General features: G+C 33.7%; 1 protein-coding gene and 9 non-coding genes across 11 annotated transcripts in view; 8 read left to right on the top strand and 2 right to left on the bottom strand.

Moving 5' to 3' along the window:
* Positions 1-18,167, bottom strand: part of mam (neurogenic protein mastermind) — a 586,128-nt gene that overhangs the window by 462,253 nt on the left and 105,708 nt on the right. The gene's annotated exons all lie outside the window — the stretch shown is intronic.
* On the top strand, positions 6,461-6,532 carry TRNAT-UGU (transfer RNA threonine (anticodon UGU)). Its single transcript has one exon. It is a non-coding gene; the product is annotated as a tRNA-Thr (tRNA).
* TRNAT-UGU (transfer RNA threonine (anticodon UGU)) lies at positions 7,224-7,295 on the top strand. The gene has a single exon. It is a non-coding gene; the product is annotated as a tRNA-Thr (tRNA).
* Positions 11,226-11,297, top strand: TRNAT-UGU (transfer RNA threonine (anticodon UGU)). Its single transcript has one exon. It is a non-coding gene; the product is annotated as a tRNA-Thr (tRNA).
* TRNAT-UGU (transfer RNA threonine (anticodon UGU)) lies at positions 11,588-11,659 on the bottom strand. Its single transcript has one exon. It is a non-coding gene; the product is annotated as a tRNA-Thr (tRNA).
* Positions 12,010-12,081, top strand: TRNAT-CGU (transfer RNA threonine (anticodon CGU)). The gene has a single exon. It is a non-coding gene; the product is annotated as a tRNA-Thr (tRNA).
* On the top strand, positions 14,307-14,378 carry TRNAT-UGU (transfer RNA threonine (anticodon UGU)). Its single transcript has one exon. It is a non-coding gene; the product is annotated as a tRNA-Thr (tRNA).
* TRNAT-UGU (transfer RNA threonine (anticodon UGU)) lies at positions 14,809-14,880 on the top strand. The gene has a single exon. It is a non-coding gene; the product is annotated as a tRNA-Thr (tRNA).
* On the top strand, positions 15,170-15,241 carry TRNAT-CGU (transfer RNA threonine (anticodon CGU)). Its single transcript has one exon. It is a non-coding gene; the product is annotated as a tRNA-Thr (tRNA).
* On the top strand, positions 15,467-15,538 carry TRNAT-UGU (transfer RNA threonine (anticodon UGU)). Its single transcript has one exon. It is a non-coding gene; the product is annotated as a tRNA-Thr (tRNA).

Raw genomic sequence — 18,167 nt, 5'->3', positions numbered from 1 at the left:
TATGAATTTGCCAGATCTACAACCGGAAAACCAGGAAGCATGGGCTTGTTTAATAATTATATGATTGTATAATCTGGATCACGATAATTTTTCTCCTTCGGTGAAAATTTCAAAATTTTCTTTAAGTGAATACTTTGAACTTTTGTGATATCATATCGTCCGATATGAACCTTGATGTACATACTTTAGAAGAACTATTACACGCAAAAAAACGGCCTCTCTAACATATGTCCCAAACATATTTTGCAGCAAACATATATATGTTTGCAACAGTCCCAAACATAATATATGTTTGGGTCTGCAAACAAATATATGTTTGGGTGGAAACAGTTATATGTTTGGGTGCAAACATATATATGTTTGGGTGCAAAAAAATACAAACCCAAAAGGCACAAAGAAAAAACAAACACATGCACCAGTGGGCGTTTACTGAGAGCAAGGAAGCGTAAAATTCAATGTAAAACACTTTAAAATGTGTGCTCACTTGCTCTCAGTAAGAACTCACTGGCTATCTCTATAGCAGGGGAAGGCATTGTGACTCACAAGAGAGTCCATGTGCTCTAAGCGAGCGTAAATTGGTTATCGCTCACAGCCTGTGTAGATGCTAACACGTTGCGAGCAACAACAAATTTACGCTCATTGAGAGCACAAGGGAGATCCAAAAAATTTCTCTGCCTCACTCTGCTCTATAGCAGGTATCGGCACTAACACAAACGCATTCTTTGTGGTTTCACTCATACGACTCTCTCTCCACAAACAGCGTGTCCGTTAATGCATTGCTAAAATTAAAAATCATTGAAACAAGCGACAGCAGAACTTGCTTCTTTGACTTCTGGATGAAGACTGAATGGTGGTTGTTCTGCTGTTATTCTCATCAAGGTCACGTGTGCCCCTTTTTGCCGGATGATGCTCTATAGTAGGGGTGAGCATGCCTGTGTGCTAGCACATAGGCAAATTGAGAAAACGTACTCTTAGTTGTTTGTGAATCATAAACAATTAAAAGTTTATGCAATTTTTTATTTATATTTTTTAATAATTTGCATTGTGGACGATTTTAGACAACATTAACGTTTAAAAAATTTTGAAATAAGTAATGAAACATCAAGAAAAATTAAATATTAATTCTCTCTTAAATTTGCCTCTCTCTCGATTTTGCTCACCATTGCTCTATAGCAGAGTGAGGCAGAGATATTTTTTGGATCTCCCTTGTGCTCTCAATGAGCGTAAATTTGTTGTTGCTCACAACGTGTTAGCATCTACACCAGCCATGCACGCGTCTTTACGAAAAAGTTAACTACAACTCTCTTTCCCATACAAAAAACCAAAATAATATTCTCTTCTTGTGCACCATTGATCTACACAGGCTGTGAGCGATAACCAATTTACGCTCACTTAGAGCACATGGGCTCTCTTGTGAGTCACAATGCCTTCCATTGCTCTATAGCAATGGTGAGCAAAATAGGAAAAGAGAAAATTTAAGGGAGAATTATTATTTACTTTTTCTTGTTGTTTCATTACATATTTCAACATTTTTAAGCATTAATGTTGTCTAAAATCGTTGTACAAATGAATTATCAAAGAATAATTACAAAAAATACTTAAACACCCAAGAGTTGTAGAATTAATTAAATTAAGAGTATTTTAGAGCATCCACCAGTGGATGGCCGTGCACACGTCTGCTCTATAGCATAGCCGACCAAGAAGAGAGCACACAAAATTCTGAATATTGCCAATTTTTGACAGTGTGTTAGTAAGGTTGTATGCCCACATGCTGCAAAACAAATCAAAACATTTGCTCTCTTTTCTGTGCTCTTTCGTTGCGTTCGGGTCATGTGTGTGTGAATAGCCGAAAAACTTCGTAACTTTAACAATATCAAAGAACGACATTGCTCTATAGTATACACACAAATGTTGTGGTTTTTTATTGAAAAGCAAAAGAACAACAAACACATACATAGGTACATACAAAATTCCAAAGAAATACATAACACACTTTAATAAAAGAAAAACTGATTGACATAATTTGTAAATAGTCACACTTTTAAAAAGGAAAAATATATAGAAACGTAGTTGAACGCTTCTCCTTACTTGTGAAATAAAACAAATTGTCCTCATAGTTGAAATCATCAGCGGGGAATCGGCATCTAGAATTAAATGATTATATAATGTATTAAATAAATATGGATATGCCATATTTCAAATATATGTACATAAGTATGTATGTAATTACCAATATTAAATGCGAATTCTTCCTTGTCCAATAAAATAATTCCATTCAACTTTCCGATTCAATTATAAAATGTATTGGACATTTAATTTACTAAAAAGCACCATTTCTTTAAGAAAACACAAAACACTGATTTATTCACTCACTTTACCGTCTTGACTCTACAAAGGCAACTAAAACACTGAAGAAAGAAAAAAATATAATTCATATCATTTCTTCTTTTCTTCTTCGCCGGCTAAGTTGGTTAACAACAACAAAACAAGAAACACACGAGTTTGACGCATACATGCCACCAAAGCCCCCTTCTTCGCTTCTACGTCTTCTATTATACAGTACACACAACTCTTTATTATAAAACAGCATTCCACAGCCGCGAGAGCACTGTTATTACTCTCGTTGACAAACATCCTCTCTCCACCCATGAAAAAACTGTTCTAACATAAAAAATATGTTTTACCCAAACATATCAAATTGAGATATGTTACAAAATGTTGCAAACATATATTTGTTTGGACCCAAACATATTATGTTTGGATCCAAACATATATTTGTTTGCAACCGGTCCCAAACATATATTTGTTTGGATCCAAACATATTTCTAACATAAATTTTTCTGCGTGTATGATTTTAAATAGAGTTGGGCAATTAAACGACCTAGTTCACAGTCCTAGTGCAAAAACGTATGAGTTACGGCAAACAAACTAACGTGTGATATTATGTATATACAGTTTGTTCTAACAAACGACCGGAGTCCATTGAACTAGATAGTGAACTAGGTCGTTCAATATACATAGTTCAATTGGCACAACTCTAATTTTCAAAATTTCGCCAAAATTTGATACTCAATTCGTAAGTTATGGTGGTATTTAGTCATTTGGACCATAATCTCAGCAAGTACGGACTTCATTGTAATCTGGGCCACAAGGACTACTTTTGATAAAAATCGCTCAATCAAAAAGTTGCGATTTTTTATAGTTAAGTTCGGAAGAAAGGAAAGTTTTGATCAAATCGGATCGGTTACAAAATTGTTACAAAATTGTTTTGTTATTTGTTTTTATACCCTCAGCCTTTAGGCTATGAAGGGTATATACACTTTCATACGGGCAAAATGTGCCTCATCGAAATAATGGTTTTAGACCCCAAGTATGTTTGGACGAAATGTGTTTCAGACAATTTGGAGTCGATTGAGCAATGTCCGTCCGTCTGTCTGTCTGTCTGTCTGGCTGGCTGGAGCGCACGATAACTCTCGAAGGGATGAACCGATTCGGTTCAAATTTTGGCTTTCGTAATATTTTGTCCAAACTTAGTTTAAGTTCGAAGATGAGCTATATCGGTCCACTCCTTCCGGTACCTCCCCCACAAAAGTTCGAAAATGTTCGGAAAATTTGTACGCACGATAACTCTTGAAGGGTGTAACCGATTTGGTCCATACTTTGTCCATTGTGGAGCGTGTACCAGACTTAGATCAGGTTTTAATATGGACTCAATCGGTCCACTCCGTCGGGTACCTCCCACACAAAATTTTGGAAAAGTTCAGTTTAGGAACATCTCTCGAATCGCTTTGATTTTTGCTTTAGCAACTTGTATTCACTGCCCTCCATACGACGGTATAAGTTTCATCAGGGGCAAGTCCATACTTCCTGAGAAAATAGCCTGAAAGTTGCAAAAAACCCCTATGACACCGTGTGAGGAGGTTGGAGGGCAAAATAACTCTCGAACAGGTCTGCCGATTCTGTCCAAAGTTTAGCCTTAGTAATATTTTGTCCAAACATAGTTTAAGTTCGAAGATAAACCATATCGGTCCACTCCTTCAGGTACCTCCCCCACAAAAGTTCAAAAATGTTCGGAAAAATTGTGCGTACGATAACTCTTGAAGAGAGTGGCCGAATTGGTCCATACTTTACACATCCTAATATATCTACCAGATATAGATCAGGTTCAAATATGGACTATATTTGTCCACTCCATCCGGTACCTCCCACTCAAAATTTCGGATACATGTTCACTTTAAGACCTGCTTTCGAATCACTTTGATTTTTGTTGAAGCAACTTGCATTCGCTGCCTCAATTGCGATGGTAAAAGTTGTTTCAGGGGCAAGTTCATACTTCTTGAGCAAACATCCCTGAAGTTCTAAAAAACCCCTATGGTACCATATATAGTGGCTGGAGATCCATTCTTTTTAGTATCTCCTCCGCAAAACTTTTGATATTAAATCCTAATCAACATTTTTGTCAGTTCAAACGCCCAAAATTCTACAAAAAATACATGCGTTTTTTGGAAAAAAATTGTTTCAATATACACAGGCTGAGGGTATATCTCTGTCGGCAAAGCCGACTGACACTTTTTTACTTGTTAACTTTTCAATTTAATATAGAAATTGTCATTTATCCAAAGAATTAGAGAAAATTACATATCAAAGAATTTTATGAAATAAGTCTTAAGAATTTTTAAACGAATGAATTTAATTATTATACAAACTATAATAAAAGGTTCTTAAATGTAGCAAAGCTAAAATTAAAAGAAAAAAAAAAACATAAATGGGCGTGCTAATCTAATGTATGGAGGGTATAACAACATTTTTGTGTTTCACACTGGTATAAGGGAAAATGTATTGACAAATTAAAAAAATATCATTCGAATCACACTACCAATATCACTAAATTCGTCTACATACATAAATTTGTAATAATTTGCAATACCCTGAAAACACAAAACCGAGTGCCAATGCCAACTTATACTATGTTTACATTTACGAAATCCACTCGAATTCAACTGTCAATTCCATTGCTCAAACGTCAAATGAAATTCAATAGATTTCAGATGAGTTTTCATTTGACGTATACGCAAAGGAATTGACAGCTGAAATCGAGTGGACTTCGTAAATGTAAACATAGTATTAGGTGGGATGTTAGATCTTCGATAAACTCACAATTTTCCCTTTGCATAAAGTTTATACAAAATTTGACTTTTTCACCACGGCAAAAAATAAAGGAAATCTAAAACATAGGTGTGCACGGGCATCCACTGGTGGCTGATGTAAAATACTCTTACTTTTATTAATTCAACAAAACTCAGACGTTTAAGTATTTTTTGTAATTATTATTTAATAAATAATTTCATCCACGATTTTAGATTAAAATTGTGTTTTCACAATTAAAAAACAATTTAGAAAAACCATGAAAAACGACAAATGTTAAATTCTCTTAAATTTTGTTTTGCTCACCATTGATCTAAAACAGTGTTCACCAGCAACAACAAATTCAACCGCTGCAGTGGTGATTAACACTGATCTAAAACAGTGTTAATCACCACTGGGCTCGCGAGCCGTGTCTGTGTGAACACACACAATCTCAATTGTGGTGAGTTTGAACGTTGCTCTCACCACCGATCATCTTCTTTGTTTTAGCAATGAATTAACGCACACGATGTTTATTTAGAGAGAGATAGATAATCTCGTGTGTGTGCCCAACACAAACGCAGCGGTTGAATTTGTTGTTGCTGGTGAACACTGATCTAAAACCTCATTTTGAAAAGTGTCCGATTTCACTCAGAAATCTCAATATTATACATATGTATGTATTACAAACAAATGTACATAAGAACACGTATACAAACATGTACAGTGGTGGCCAATGAATTTGCAACAAAATTGCACGTTTTAGAAAATTTCATTTAAATTTTTTTTTTTTTTTTGAAAGTATAATTAGGTATTTTTTGCAATTATTTATACATATGTAGTTCATTGCTTCAAATATAAAAAAATAAAAGGTTTTGACAAGTTATACAACAAAAATTTTGAAAAAAAATATGAAAATACATACATACATAACACGCCTAAAAGTTTGATGGTCAAAACATATGCAACTCAATCAAATCCCATGCAAAAATCTTCACCACTGTACTTTGAACAACTAGCGGTAAACGAATACCAACCAATTTATTTCATTCATTCATTTCATTTATTTATTTCCATAAATAGCAGCAGGGCGAAAGCAATCAACAATTTCATAGCGGAGCGAATTGAAATTCTCTTACAGAACATCTTTTGGAAGAGAAATAAAATGTTATGAAGAAAACAAAAGGCAGAGCGAGAGAGCTAAAACGTTTAACATTCTGTTAAACTAACATTCTGTATTGTGTGTTTGCAGAAAACAAAACAGTATAGACTTAATGAATGTTCTTAACACACCCTGGCGTTCATATACACAATTCGATAACAGCATATAACGTACGCCTCTTTAGCTCAGTGGCAGAGCACTGGTCTTGTAAACCAGGGGTCGTGAGTTCAATCCTCACAGGAGGCAAATCACCAAAATATGGAAACAGAATTTTTGTTAATTTTTTTATTTATTTTTTCTTGAAATAATTGATTCACGCGATTAAATTTAAAGAATTTGAATGGAAAGTATTAGAATTGAAAATAATATTTAATAAACGCAAATGTTTCGGGGAAATTGGTTTTATTAATATAAAAATTTATACATATTTATGTAAGAAAAGAATCCAATTTATTACACTATGACACAACATGGAGGTGAAAATCTAGGCCAGAGATAATTTCTTTTGGTGATGAAAGCCCTTGATGCCGTGAGTCGAACTTCCGAGTTATTGCGTGAAGACCCTGTAAGGCATCTGATATTAGCGTTTTATCTTTGTTAACGCGACAATATCGATAAATTGTCAATGAGAACCGTACCTGTGAAAATGATTGTGCAGCAGGAGATCAACATATGTATACCGCCTAGCGTTCGTAACCTAAAGCCGGATGATTTAAAATCGTATAAATCTTCTAAAAAATGCATCGAAGACCTTGCCCAGTATTTGAAATCATTTGTTACAAATTCCGCTATTTGCCAATTAATGGATGAGGAGGGTCGTATAAGAGCGGTACGAACGGCGAGATTTCTGATCGAGCGTACTGTTACTGAGCTCTTGTTACAACACTTAAATACTGCTTGAAAATCGGAGTTTTGATCTGGCGCCATCGAGTCCCAAGCCTCTTTAGCTCAGTGGCAGAGCACTGGTCTTGTAAACCAGGGGTCGTGAGTTCAATCCTCACAGGAGGCAAATTTTATTGTGTTTTTTAGGTATTGTAAAAAAATGAACGCACCGAAATTTTGGAAATGTCTCGAAATATGTTATATGTACATATGATTTTGAATATGGCATCGTGTAACAAAAATTTAGATTAAGTCGTTTGGGTTAGAAGACTAATAACAAGATACCTCGGTAGCATGGCACAATCATACAGGTACCCGCATCAGCCCAGCTGATGTACTGCGAGCTGTCAAAAAAGTTGTTGTAATTGAAAACACAAAATTAAAAAACAAACAGGGCAATCATGAATAAAATTCCGTGCGGAATTTCTCCCCTTTCCCCAATTTCGCAATTAATTATTTCCATATTTATGTCCGAAAAGGGAATAAGTGATTTTAGTAGTTTTAAACGTTTTAAAAGATAGATTTCAGAAGAATTTCACTTTATAAAATTATTTTCCGTGCGGAAAATTCCGAGGGAAATATTCATGATTGCCCTGAAAAAATTAAAAGAAAAATTGTGATTTTTTGATGGATTTTTGTAATATTCCGTTTATTAATACCTGCCTAACAAAATTTTGTTGAAAAATTTTTGTGAATAGCTTTATTTTTGGAAACCATTTTTGACATTTCACAGTACTGAAATGGTTTTTGTTGTGGTTGTTGGCTGATGCATATACCTAGTAATTGTGCCATGCTCGGTAGTAAACAGTTGTTGTCTCCAAAGTCGCACCACCGGTTAATTAAAGAATTTGCTATAAGTTGTATTTGAAATCAGTCTCATTTATGGCCATGTTAAGACAGAAGACAACGGAAAACAAAATACAAAATATATAGCGCCTAAAGAAAACATTGGCGGTAAAATTTTAACACAAAATTTGCAGGATCGAAATGTTTAATCTTGCTGAGGAAACGCCAAATAATAGTGTAGACTTGCTGCAATTGTGGTAGTGAGCAGTGCCAGGTTTCATAATTTGAAAATTAACAAGTCTTCTTGGGTTTGCCGTTATCTACACCTTTTTTAGCTTGTAATTCGAATAATTTCAGTTGTAAATTGATAATTTCATTCAAAATTCGAAACATTTCACCCGTAATTTGAAAATTCCCATTGAATTTCGAATTATTTCATTTGTAATTGGAGAATTGCATTTGAAATTCGAATTATTTCATTTATAATTTACAATTTTTATTTGTAATTCAAATTATTTCATTTTTAATTCGATCTGATTGTGATTTGAATTTTTTCATTTGAAATTCGAATTATTCCTTTTGTAATTCGTACCATTTCCACCCAAATTGATGATTTTTTTATTTCGAGCATCAAATGGAATAATTTGAACTACAAATACAAAAATTCGAATTCCAAATGAAAAAAATAAAATTAATAATGGAATCCCCCCATACCATTGCTATCGCAAACGATTCGTTTTCGAATGTTTTTCGATAGTTTTGCGGATATTTTGTTCGAAAACGACACTCGATAACGAATTAAAAACGATTCATTCGTCGCTCAGTTTGTGGCAGGAAAACCTTCGAATTCGAATGTCGTTAATAATAATACAATTATTAATAATACAATTTGTACAAGTTCAGTAATTTCTTGTAATCGGCTAAGGTATTCTACATTGTACTGTTGAGTAAACGAACAACATCCAGTAACAATTTGTACAAATTTTGAGTAAATGAGCACACATATTATTAGCGAATGAAAGTTGATAGTTTTTACGATAGTGGCAAAAAACATTTTTTGTGGAGTTTCTTGATGTTTCTGTTATGTACCTTTTCCGTTTTTATTACTTTATGTTTGCGACTCGATATGTAACTGTTTATAAACATTGTTGTCTTGTGTTTGGCAACCTACCCATATGTTGTCTTTATCAACATTTCTTGTCTATATTATACGTAGCATTTATATCGAAATTATTTGAAAAAAGCAAATGGGAATTTTTTACAAACAATATAATTTTTTTTTTTTTTTTGGAACAAAAAAATTTTTAAAGTAAAAAATGTTTCTCGAAACAATTTTTCTTGTGAAGAAAAAAACATTTGCCAATTCTTCGAATGTGATATCGTTTTCGAAAGTTGTGCCGAACATTCGAATAATATCCGCAATTGGTATGAGGGGCTAGCCATATGTTGTGTTTATCATCACTTCTTGTTTATATTATACCTAGCAAAAAATATTTGAAAAAAGCAAATGGGAATTTTATACGAACTACATAAAATTATTTTTTAAAACTAAAAAAATTCCGAAGTAAAAAATGTTTCTCGTAACATTTTTTCTTGTGAAGAAAAAACATTCGCCAAATGTTCGAAAACGATATCGTTTTTAAACTTTTGACGAACAAAAGAACAACGTGCTTGTGTACAGCCGAAAAACATTTGCCAATTCTTCGAATGTGATATCGTTTTCGAAAGTTGTGCCGGACATTCGAATAATATCCGCACTTGGTATGGGGGGATACTTCGAATTACAAATGAAAACATTCGAATTACAAATTATAATTCGAATTGCAAATAAAAAAATCAAATTTAAATGAAATAATTCGAATTTCAATTGGAATTCTCAAATTACAAGTGAAATGTTTCGAATTAAAAAAAAAGATGTATGTATGTCATTTAAAATAGAAAAGAACCTCTCCGAACCTTTAAATACCTACACTGTTTGTAATTTTTTTGAGTCATGGAAAATAACCATATACTGACACCACAGCGTGATAGAAGACTAAAAACAGGAGGACACGTGTCCTGGAGAAAAAATTATAAAATAAATTTGAACTAGACGTTTTCGACATTGAAGATGAAGTTGATGTATTTTATGTGTTCATAATTTTTGTTCTTTAAGACAAGAGCTACAACTTTACTTCCGTGAGCAGGAATAAAATTCTTAGCGGTTTAAAGAGATTTAAAGCTGTTCAAAAACGAACTAGTTCAATTAAATGATTCATTGAAAAGTGCGTATGAAGTAGACCAGTCGATATAGCTCATTATAGTTTACTAACAGGGAGCATTGACATTTGTCTTCACTGATGCCTTCAGTAATGTAAGCTCTATTCCCGTACTATTTTAAGGTAAAAGTTGCAAAAGAACGAACTGTCAAAAATTTCTACAACATCCAAATTTGTGCAAAAAGTAGCAGAAAAGTAATAAAAGTTGAAGAAATTAAAAAAATCAGCATACCAGCTAATCAGAAGTCAGCAAACATTTTATAACTTTTTGCACTACTAAATTCGTGGCGAGGTGAACAACTCAGACCCGGTGAACGATTATTATCTGAACAATTGAACTGGGTAGTGAAGTATGAACTAGTTTACTGCGCTAGTTCTGTCAAAAGAGCTGAACTATATTAACCGGTCTTTCAATTGAACTCGAATTTTGAACTCTAATACAAATGGAACACAAGAACGGCGATAAGACCAAGTTGATGGTATCAACCTACGTCCAGTAGATTCCAACCAATTATGAAAGCCACCGACTTAAATTAGTACATTCCCCATATATCGCGACAGTCCCCATAGTTAGCGATATTTTTCAGTATCGAAAAACAATTCAATTTATTGGTTAATATTATTAATTATACTTCGAAAATTAAGGATTTGCTTCCACAAACTAAGTCACTGAATGAATGAATCGTTTTCAATTAATTTTCATGTGCCGTTCTCGAAGAAAATAAAAGAGCACCGGAAATTATACCAATAGAACTCTAATTTACTATCGGCAAAACTTAATGACGTCATTATTTTGGATTTATCGTTTATGAGTGTCGCTGATTCATAATTTTGCGTCTTACTTTCCACCGAAACTACGTACATTACGTTAGTATATACAATCAAATAACATAATTTGTGTTTGAACAAGTGTTTTTTTATTTGAACAATTTTAATTAGATTTTTAGACAACTAGACAACTCCACAAGATGGACCCAAAATTCAAAACTAAAACTGAGCCGGGGCCTAATGTAGCCTCTTTAGCTCAGTGGCAGAGCACTGGTCTTGTAAACCAGGGGTCGTGAGTTCAATCCTCACAGGAGGCAACTAGAAAAAGAATTTTTATAAATTCAATTAAAGATTTTAAAAATTCTTTGAAAAGTGAAAGAAAAACTACGGTGAACTTAGAGGTAGTTTATATGTATGTACACTATCAATGTCATACATATGGCACGAAATAAAAGCATTCCATATCTACCAACGCAGGAAATGTGGAGACGTAATTTTATTACATTTTTGCTGGTGAAGTTGTTGCTCCAACATGTCTGTAACAAAATTAATTTCGTAAAAAATTATATGAAAATCTAACAAAACGTACTTGTCGAAAATGGTGATATGCCTCCTGTGAGGATTGAACTCACGACCCCTGGTTTACAAGACCAGTGCTCTGCCACTGAGCTAAAGAGGCCTTGAGGCCAGGTGTATAGATTCATGTACTGTTGTTGTACAACAATAGCAACAGTATTCATTTTAGTTTTTGTTTTGGAATATTATTAATTTGTTAATTGGGGCTTGTTCCCTTTTTTATCATAAAACATCACTTGTTCGAATACTATGCTGTTAACAATTAAAGATAAATATTTGAAATAAAATTGTTAGTAATTTCTTTCGCCGTAATTGTTGTTAGTTTATTTCAAACGTATTTTAAATAAGTAGGTATTAATTGAGTTTTTACGTTTGATTTCAATACACTTCGTCCTTGTTTTTCTAATTTTAAGTCGCATATGGGACTTTGAATTAAAGCCGATCTTAAACAAGGCCTCTTTAGCTCAGTGGTAGAGCACTGGTCTCGTAAACCAGGGGTCGTGAGTTCAAACCTCACAGGAGGCAAGATTTTATATTTAGTGGAGAAGTTATAAAAAGGAGAAAAGGATAATGAATTTATTTAATGAAGGCTGCTCTTGCCTACGAGAAAATGTTCACTAAATAAATGTGGCATGTTTACGTGTGCGCTTTCTCCTCACAATTGAATTGTGTCAATTGAATAATGCGGGTTCCACCGTGGAAAGTGTGATCGTTTTGTGTTGCAAAAAAATAATAAATAAATCTAAAGTTTAGGATAGTAGCAGTAGGAGGTTTTTTAAGTTTTCGATCCCATTACATCGTGAAATACGCCTCTCTCAAAACAAATTGTACCGTTGTAAATATAAACAAATATTTACTTACATAGTACTGAAGGTCAAAGAAATTTCCAAACTTTTCGAGATTGTCCTGCAAAACTCGCTTTTCAGAATTAGCAAACTATTATTTGGAGGTGTCGAACGTCCTTTAACTTAAATTCTGTCTAATTTTGGTAATGATCGGTCAATCCGAACAGAAGTTATAAACAAATATTGACTTAGCAGAGTACTGAAGTTCAAAAAATTTCCACACTTTGAGAGCTTCTCCTTCAAAACTCACTTTTTAGACTTAGCATACTATTATTTGGAGGTGTCGATATATCGAACTGAAATTTTTATCAATCAGTCCTCGTGGCCTAAAAACCTTCTAACAAAAATATTGCAGTCCTAGGTCCAAGTTTTCGCGTGGTTCCCATAAAACGCATCATTCTGAAACGAAGTATTTTACTGTTACCAACACATTGCTTAAACGAATTTGCTGCTTCCCGCAAAAAATTGTCAGTATTGGTACATGTTTTGGTATACTCACTATATGATTAATAGGTATATGCATTTATTTCTTCAGCTGTCAGCCAAATATTCTAAACGAATATGTTATAATAATGAAATCGGAGTTCAGATCACCGCCTTATAAGGAAATGTCATATCGGTATTTTTGGTTCTCAGTGCGGGGAAAACCTCCTCGGTTTTGGTGTGGTCCAACAATAGGGTGTCCCAAAAAAGAAAAATTATTTGTTAAAGTGAATACCACCAAAAAATGTTCTTCTTCTTTCACGAGTTTTCAATGAACATAAATGTAAGAAAGGATAATAAAATAACTTTAAAATATTCCAAAAATACATATATGTATATAAACCAACTTTGGTAGGAATGTTTTTTGGCCTCTGGTATGTCGCATTGTGTTTCTATTGAATGAATTTTCTCTTAGTTTGTTAAATTATAATAAAACTAATTGTTTTGTAATGAAAAATTTAATACAATTTATTTAATTCCAGAGTACAAACCTATTAGGGTTATGACTTTTTGAAATTTTTTCTCAAAAATGATTTCCTGTAGCAGGGATGAATGAACTTTCGCCTAATAATCACTACGCTATCGTTTATTCCATTGAAATATAAAAAAAGTTCACGCACAAATTGATTTTAAAAATATAATTTTTTGAAAAAATGTACGAAATAAAAAAAAAATATTTTTTGTTGCACGAATGAATAAATATAAGCCTACTAATAACTATAATAATGTTTATTGGAAAAAGTAATGCACAAACCAATTTGAAAAAAATTTATTTTTTTGTTTTTTGTTAAAAAATTATATCTTTAAATAAAAGCGTTTACGACATTTTTACGATTCTCAGAATTGAAGAAAATTAGTGAGAAATAAATGTTGTCAGTTTAATTATCTCATGTGACTCTAAAGTCTATTTTAAATTGTATATCTGCTAACAGTGACTTCTAAAAATTGTCCATAATTTTGATAAATTCAAATTTTAAAATCATTTTGTGCGTGAGATTTTTTCACCGAATCACCTTATAATTATGATTTTATGTAATCTTATGGCAAAACTCATCACGCTATGATACAGGGATATGAGGTTGTAAAAAAGTCATAACCCTAGTACATATATTCAAATATACACAAAAATTTGTCTTGCGCTTAAATGAATGTCGATCACTGTAGTTTTTTTTTTTATAGTATCATCGCACAAGCTATCCAAATAGCGTAGTAAATTATTTCTATATTTCAATATTGTATTGTCAAAACACTAACATCTTTTTGATAAAATATGTCAGCAATCGGAAGTTCTATTTTAAAATATTCTCGTAACAAAAGTTATTCTCGGAACCAAAGCCCGTTTTAATTGAGACATACAAAGATTAAAACTTTGAATATTATGGAATCATTTTTAAGCTTGCATTCAAGTTCAGGTGTAACAACGCCTCTTTAGCTCAGTGGCAGAGCACTGGTCTTGTAAACCAGGGGTCGTGAGTTCAATCCTCACAGGAGGCAAATTGAATAAAATATTTTTAGTCAATAATACCAAACTGAACTACCAAAATGCCTACATATGTCTAATTATAGGCGTGTTCGATAACTTCGCAAGTAAAAAGTATTTGCAAGTTCTTGCAACAACTTCTCATTTCTCTTTTATTGAACAAGTTTGTTATCTAACAGCATTTTGTAAAAGTTTGTACAAACTTTTGGGTTATCGAACAGATCTTATGTTAAGTTAATGTTTGTATTGTCAAACATTTTTTTGATAAAACACCTAGGTACATATATTAAAAATCAGACGGAAGTTCCAATTTAACATTTTTTCGTAACAAAAGTTATTCTCGGAACCAAAGTCCGTTTTTATTGGAACATGGTAAGATTAAAACACTGAATACAGTATAATGGAACCATGTTTAAGCTTGCCTTCAGGGGCAGGTGTAACAACGCCTCTTTAGCTCAGTGGCAGAGCACTGGTCTTGTAAACCAGGGGTCGTGAGTTCAATCCTCACAGGAGGCAAATCGAAAAAAATATTTTTAAGCCAATACTATTTGAAATTATTAATTAAGAACCACTAAAATACCTATGTAATTATGATGAATTAAGGTACTTAAAGAAAGTGTAAGAACGTTGCAGAAGAAGCCCCGTTCTACATCTCCATATAAATACCACGGTTTAGTATTTTTTAATGAATACCGACGAGAAATTAATTATGGCAATTAAATTATTTATCATAACATTAGATATTATCAGAGAGGTTCAAAATTAAGCACGTTTAAATTAAGTATTAACTCCCGCCAGCTCCAGAGCCCCTTTAGCTCAGTGGTAGAGCACTGGTCTCGTAAACCAGGGGTCGTGAGTTCAAACCTCACAGGGGGCAAGCCTAAAATTTATTTTTCATTTCGCATAAAAGTTGGAAATTTCCAGACTTTCAGTGTCAATAAAAATGTGGTTAAAAAGTTTATGCTTTCTTTATGTAAATAATGTAACGGAAGATTGCAAAGTCGAGGTTGCGAGATAAAATTCTATTTTTAAGCCGAATTTCTATATTATTTTTATTTTTAAAAAAATTAATTTTAGAATTATGAAAACGCGAATTTCGTAAGCCTCTTTAGCTCAGTGGCAGAGCACTGGTCTTGTAAACCAGGGGTCGTGAGTTCAATCCTCACAGGAGGCAAATCACCGATATATATAATAAAGTTTTTGTTAAAAATTTTATACCCTCAGTACTTATGCATACGGGCAAAATTTACCTCATCGAAATAATGATTTTATACCCCAAGTATGTTTGGACTAAATCCCTTTCAGACAATTTGAAGTTGATTTAGCCATGTCCGTCCGTCTGTCTGTTTGGCTGGCTGGAGAGCGCGATAACTCTCGAACGAATCAACCGTTCAATCCAACATTTGGCTTTCGTAATATTTTGTCCAAACTTAATTTAAGTTCGAAGATAGGTTACATCGGTCCACTCCTTCCGGCACCTCTCCCACAAAAGTTAGAAAATGTTCGGAAAATTTGTTCGCACGATAGCTCTTAAAGGAACTAACCCATCTGGTCCATACTTTGCACATCGTAAAGTTTCTAGCAGACTTAGATGAGGTTCCAATATGGGCTCAATCGGTCTACTCCTTCGTGTACCTCCCACACAAAATTTCGGAAAAGTTCGGTTTAGGACCTCGAATCGCTTTAATTTTTGTTGCAGCAACTTGTATTGTGAAAGCCATATCGGTCAACTACTTTAGATACCTCCCCACAAAAGTTTACTCTTGAAGAGAGTTACCGATTTGGTCCATACTTAAAACATCCTAATATTATCTACCAGATATAGATCAGGTTCGAATATGGACTATATTTGTCCACTCTTTCGGGTACCTCCCACACAAAGTTTCAGATAAGTTCACTTTAAGACCTGCTCTCGAATCACTTTGATTTTTGTTGAATCACTTTGATTTTTTGCCTCAATTACAACGCACAATGGTCCCAAATCCAAATTTTCTGGCCAAAACTATTTCAACGTCCATTTTGTATGGAATTAATTATTATTTATAATAAATGTGTACAAACAGCAATTCTTACGTTTTATCGACCAAAATGACGAAAAACTGTCTAAATTTGTTGAACAGGGTGGTGCCGTTGTGTGGGGTCTAAACCAAAACATTGACCTATGTTAATAATTTTTGGTACGAATGATTCATATCTTCCAAGATAGTCCGGTCAAAATAGAATTTTGGTGGAGAGCTAAGGTTTGCCATTATAAGCAACGTCCCAAAAGTCCCCATCGATCCCATGTGTGCAAAAAAAATTATTCGGGGCCAAAGGTCAAATCGGCTAAAATAAGCGAAGTAATCGGGTCTGTCCCCCAAAAAAATATATATTTTCTTGAAGAGCGAAATTATAGCTATTTTCTAAAAAAAATCCAACAAAATCGGAGCGTGTTTAGTAGAGTTATTCATTGTTAGAGTCATTTTTGCAAAAATAGCCCATTTAACCCACATGTATAAACGAAAGCCCAACGGGAACGACCCCAACGAAAACTTTCCGATTTTTTTCAAGTTTTGTCCGAAGGTAGGGTTTGTTGCGCTGATTAGGGAAATGTATAATTTTCAACGGTTGCGGATCCGGTTCGCCGGTTATTCGACCCGAAAGGCCAAATTTAAAAACCGGGTTAGACCCGGTTCTACTGAACCGATTACTGCAAAGTGGATATCGTTTGAAAGCTTACAGAAGTATATAACACATAGTGTCGTTACTTTAACCGGTTCGCCTCATAATGTAATTACGGGGCTAATTTTTTATTTGAACTTTAGATCGCTATATCTCGAAAATGGTAAGTCTTCTTAAAGAATAATCGGACCTTTTTGTAGAAAATCTACAACTTTTACTTTAGCCGACTTTTGCTAAGTCTTACCGTTTTTGAGAAAAATTAAAAAAACTGAATAATGCCTCCAAAAATGACCTTTGACCCCGAATAACTTGTTTTGCACACATGGGATCGATGGGGACTTTTAGGACGTTGCTTCTAATGCCTAACCCTAGCTCTCCACCAAAATTCAGCTCTGTGGGAAATTTTGTTATTTCAATGTCTATTTTGACCGGACTAATTGTGATTGTTACAACGTACTGGGGACAAAATTGGGCAACCAATTTGGTCCAAACTTTGGATCTCCTAATATTTTGTACAAATTTATTTTAACTTCTAAAATGGCACCTCACCTTAGGGTACCTCTCCCACAAAAGATCAATATTTGTGTGTAAGTTTTGGGTCTGTTTGAAGATCCTTTGGAAATGTATTTCTATGCCATTCGTTGTGGTCCTGTTTACAGCGATATTGTGTTATCCGTGGACAAGTCCATGCTTCCTGGCATATGGGTCCAAAACTTATACGATGACCCACTGAAATGGCTAGAGGGCGCGATATCTATCGAAAAGATATGACTCCCAAAAAAAATATTCTCTTCCATAATGGACTATGTCGATCCATTTCTTTAAGTACCTCCACCGCAAAATTTTTTGAACTTTAATCCTAATCTACATTTTTGTCGGCAGTTCAAATGTCCAAAAATTCTGAAAAGACCCTAAATATATTCGATCTGTACGTAGATCAAAGTTTCAATTCACATAGGCTGAGAGTATATCTCTGTCGGCAAAGTCGACTGATACTTTTTTACTTGTTTATTTATATTTTTCGATAAATTGTTGATTCACGGGATTAAATTGAAAGAATTAGAATTGAAAAAAAAATAATCAAAATGTAGAGAAATGTGGTTTTATGAATTTCAAAATGTATACGTACATATTTATTGGTC

The sequence above is a fragment of the Musca autumnalis genome, unplaced genomic scaffold (genome assembly GCF_047663935.1).
Source record: "Musca autumnalis isolate F117 unplaced genomic scaffold, ASM4766393v1 scaffold_5, whole genome shotgun sequence".
Lineage (NCBI taxonomy): Eukaryota > Metazoa > Arthropoda > Insecta > Diptera > Muscidae > Musca > Musca autumnalis.
This window is presented reverse-complemented; position numbering and strand designations above follow the sequence as displayed.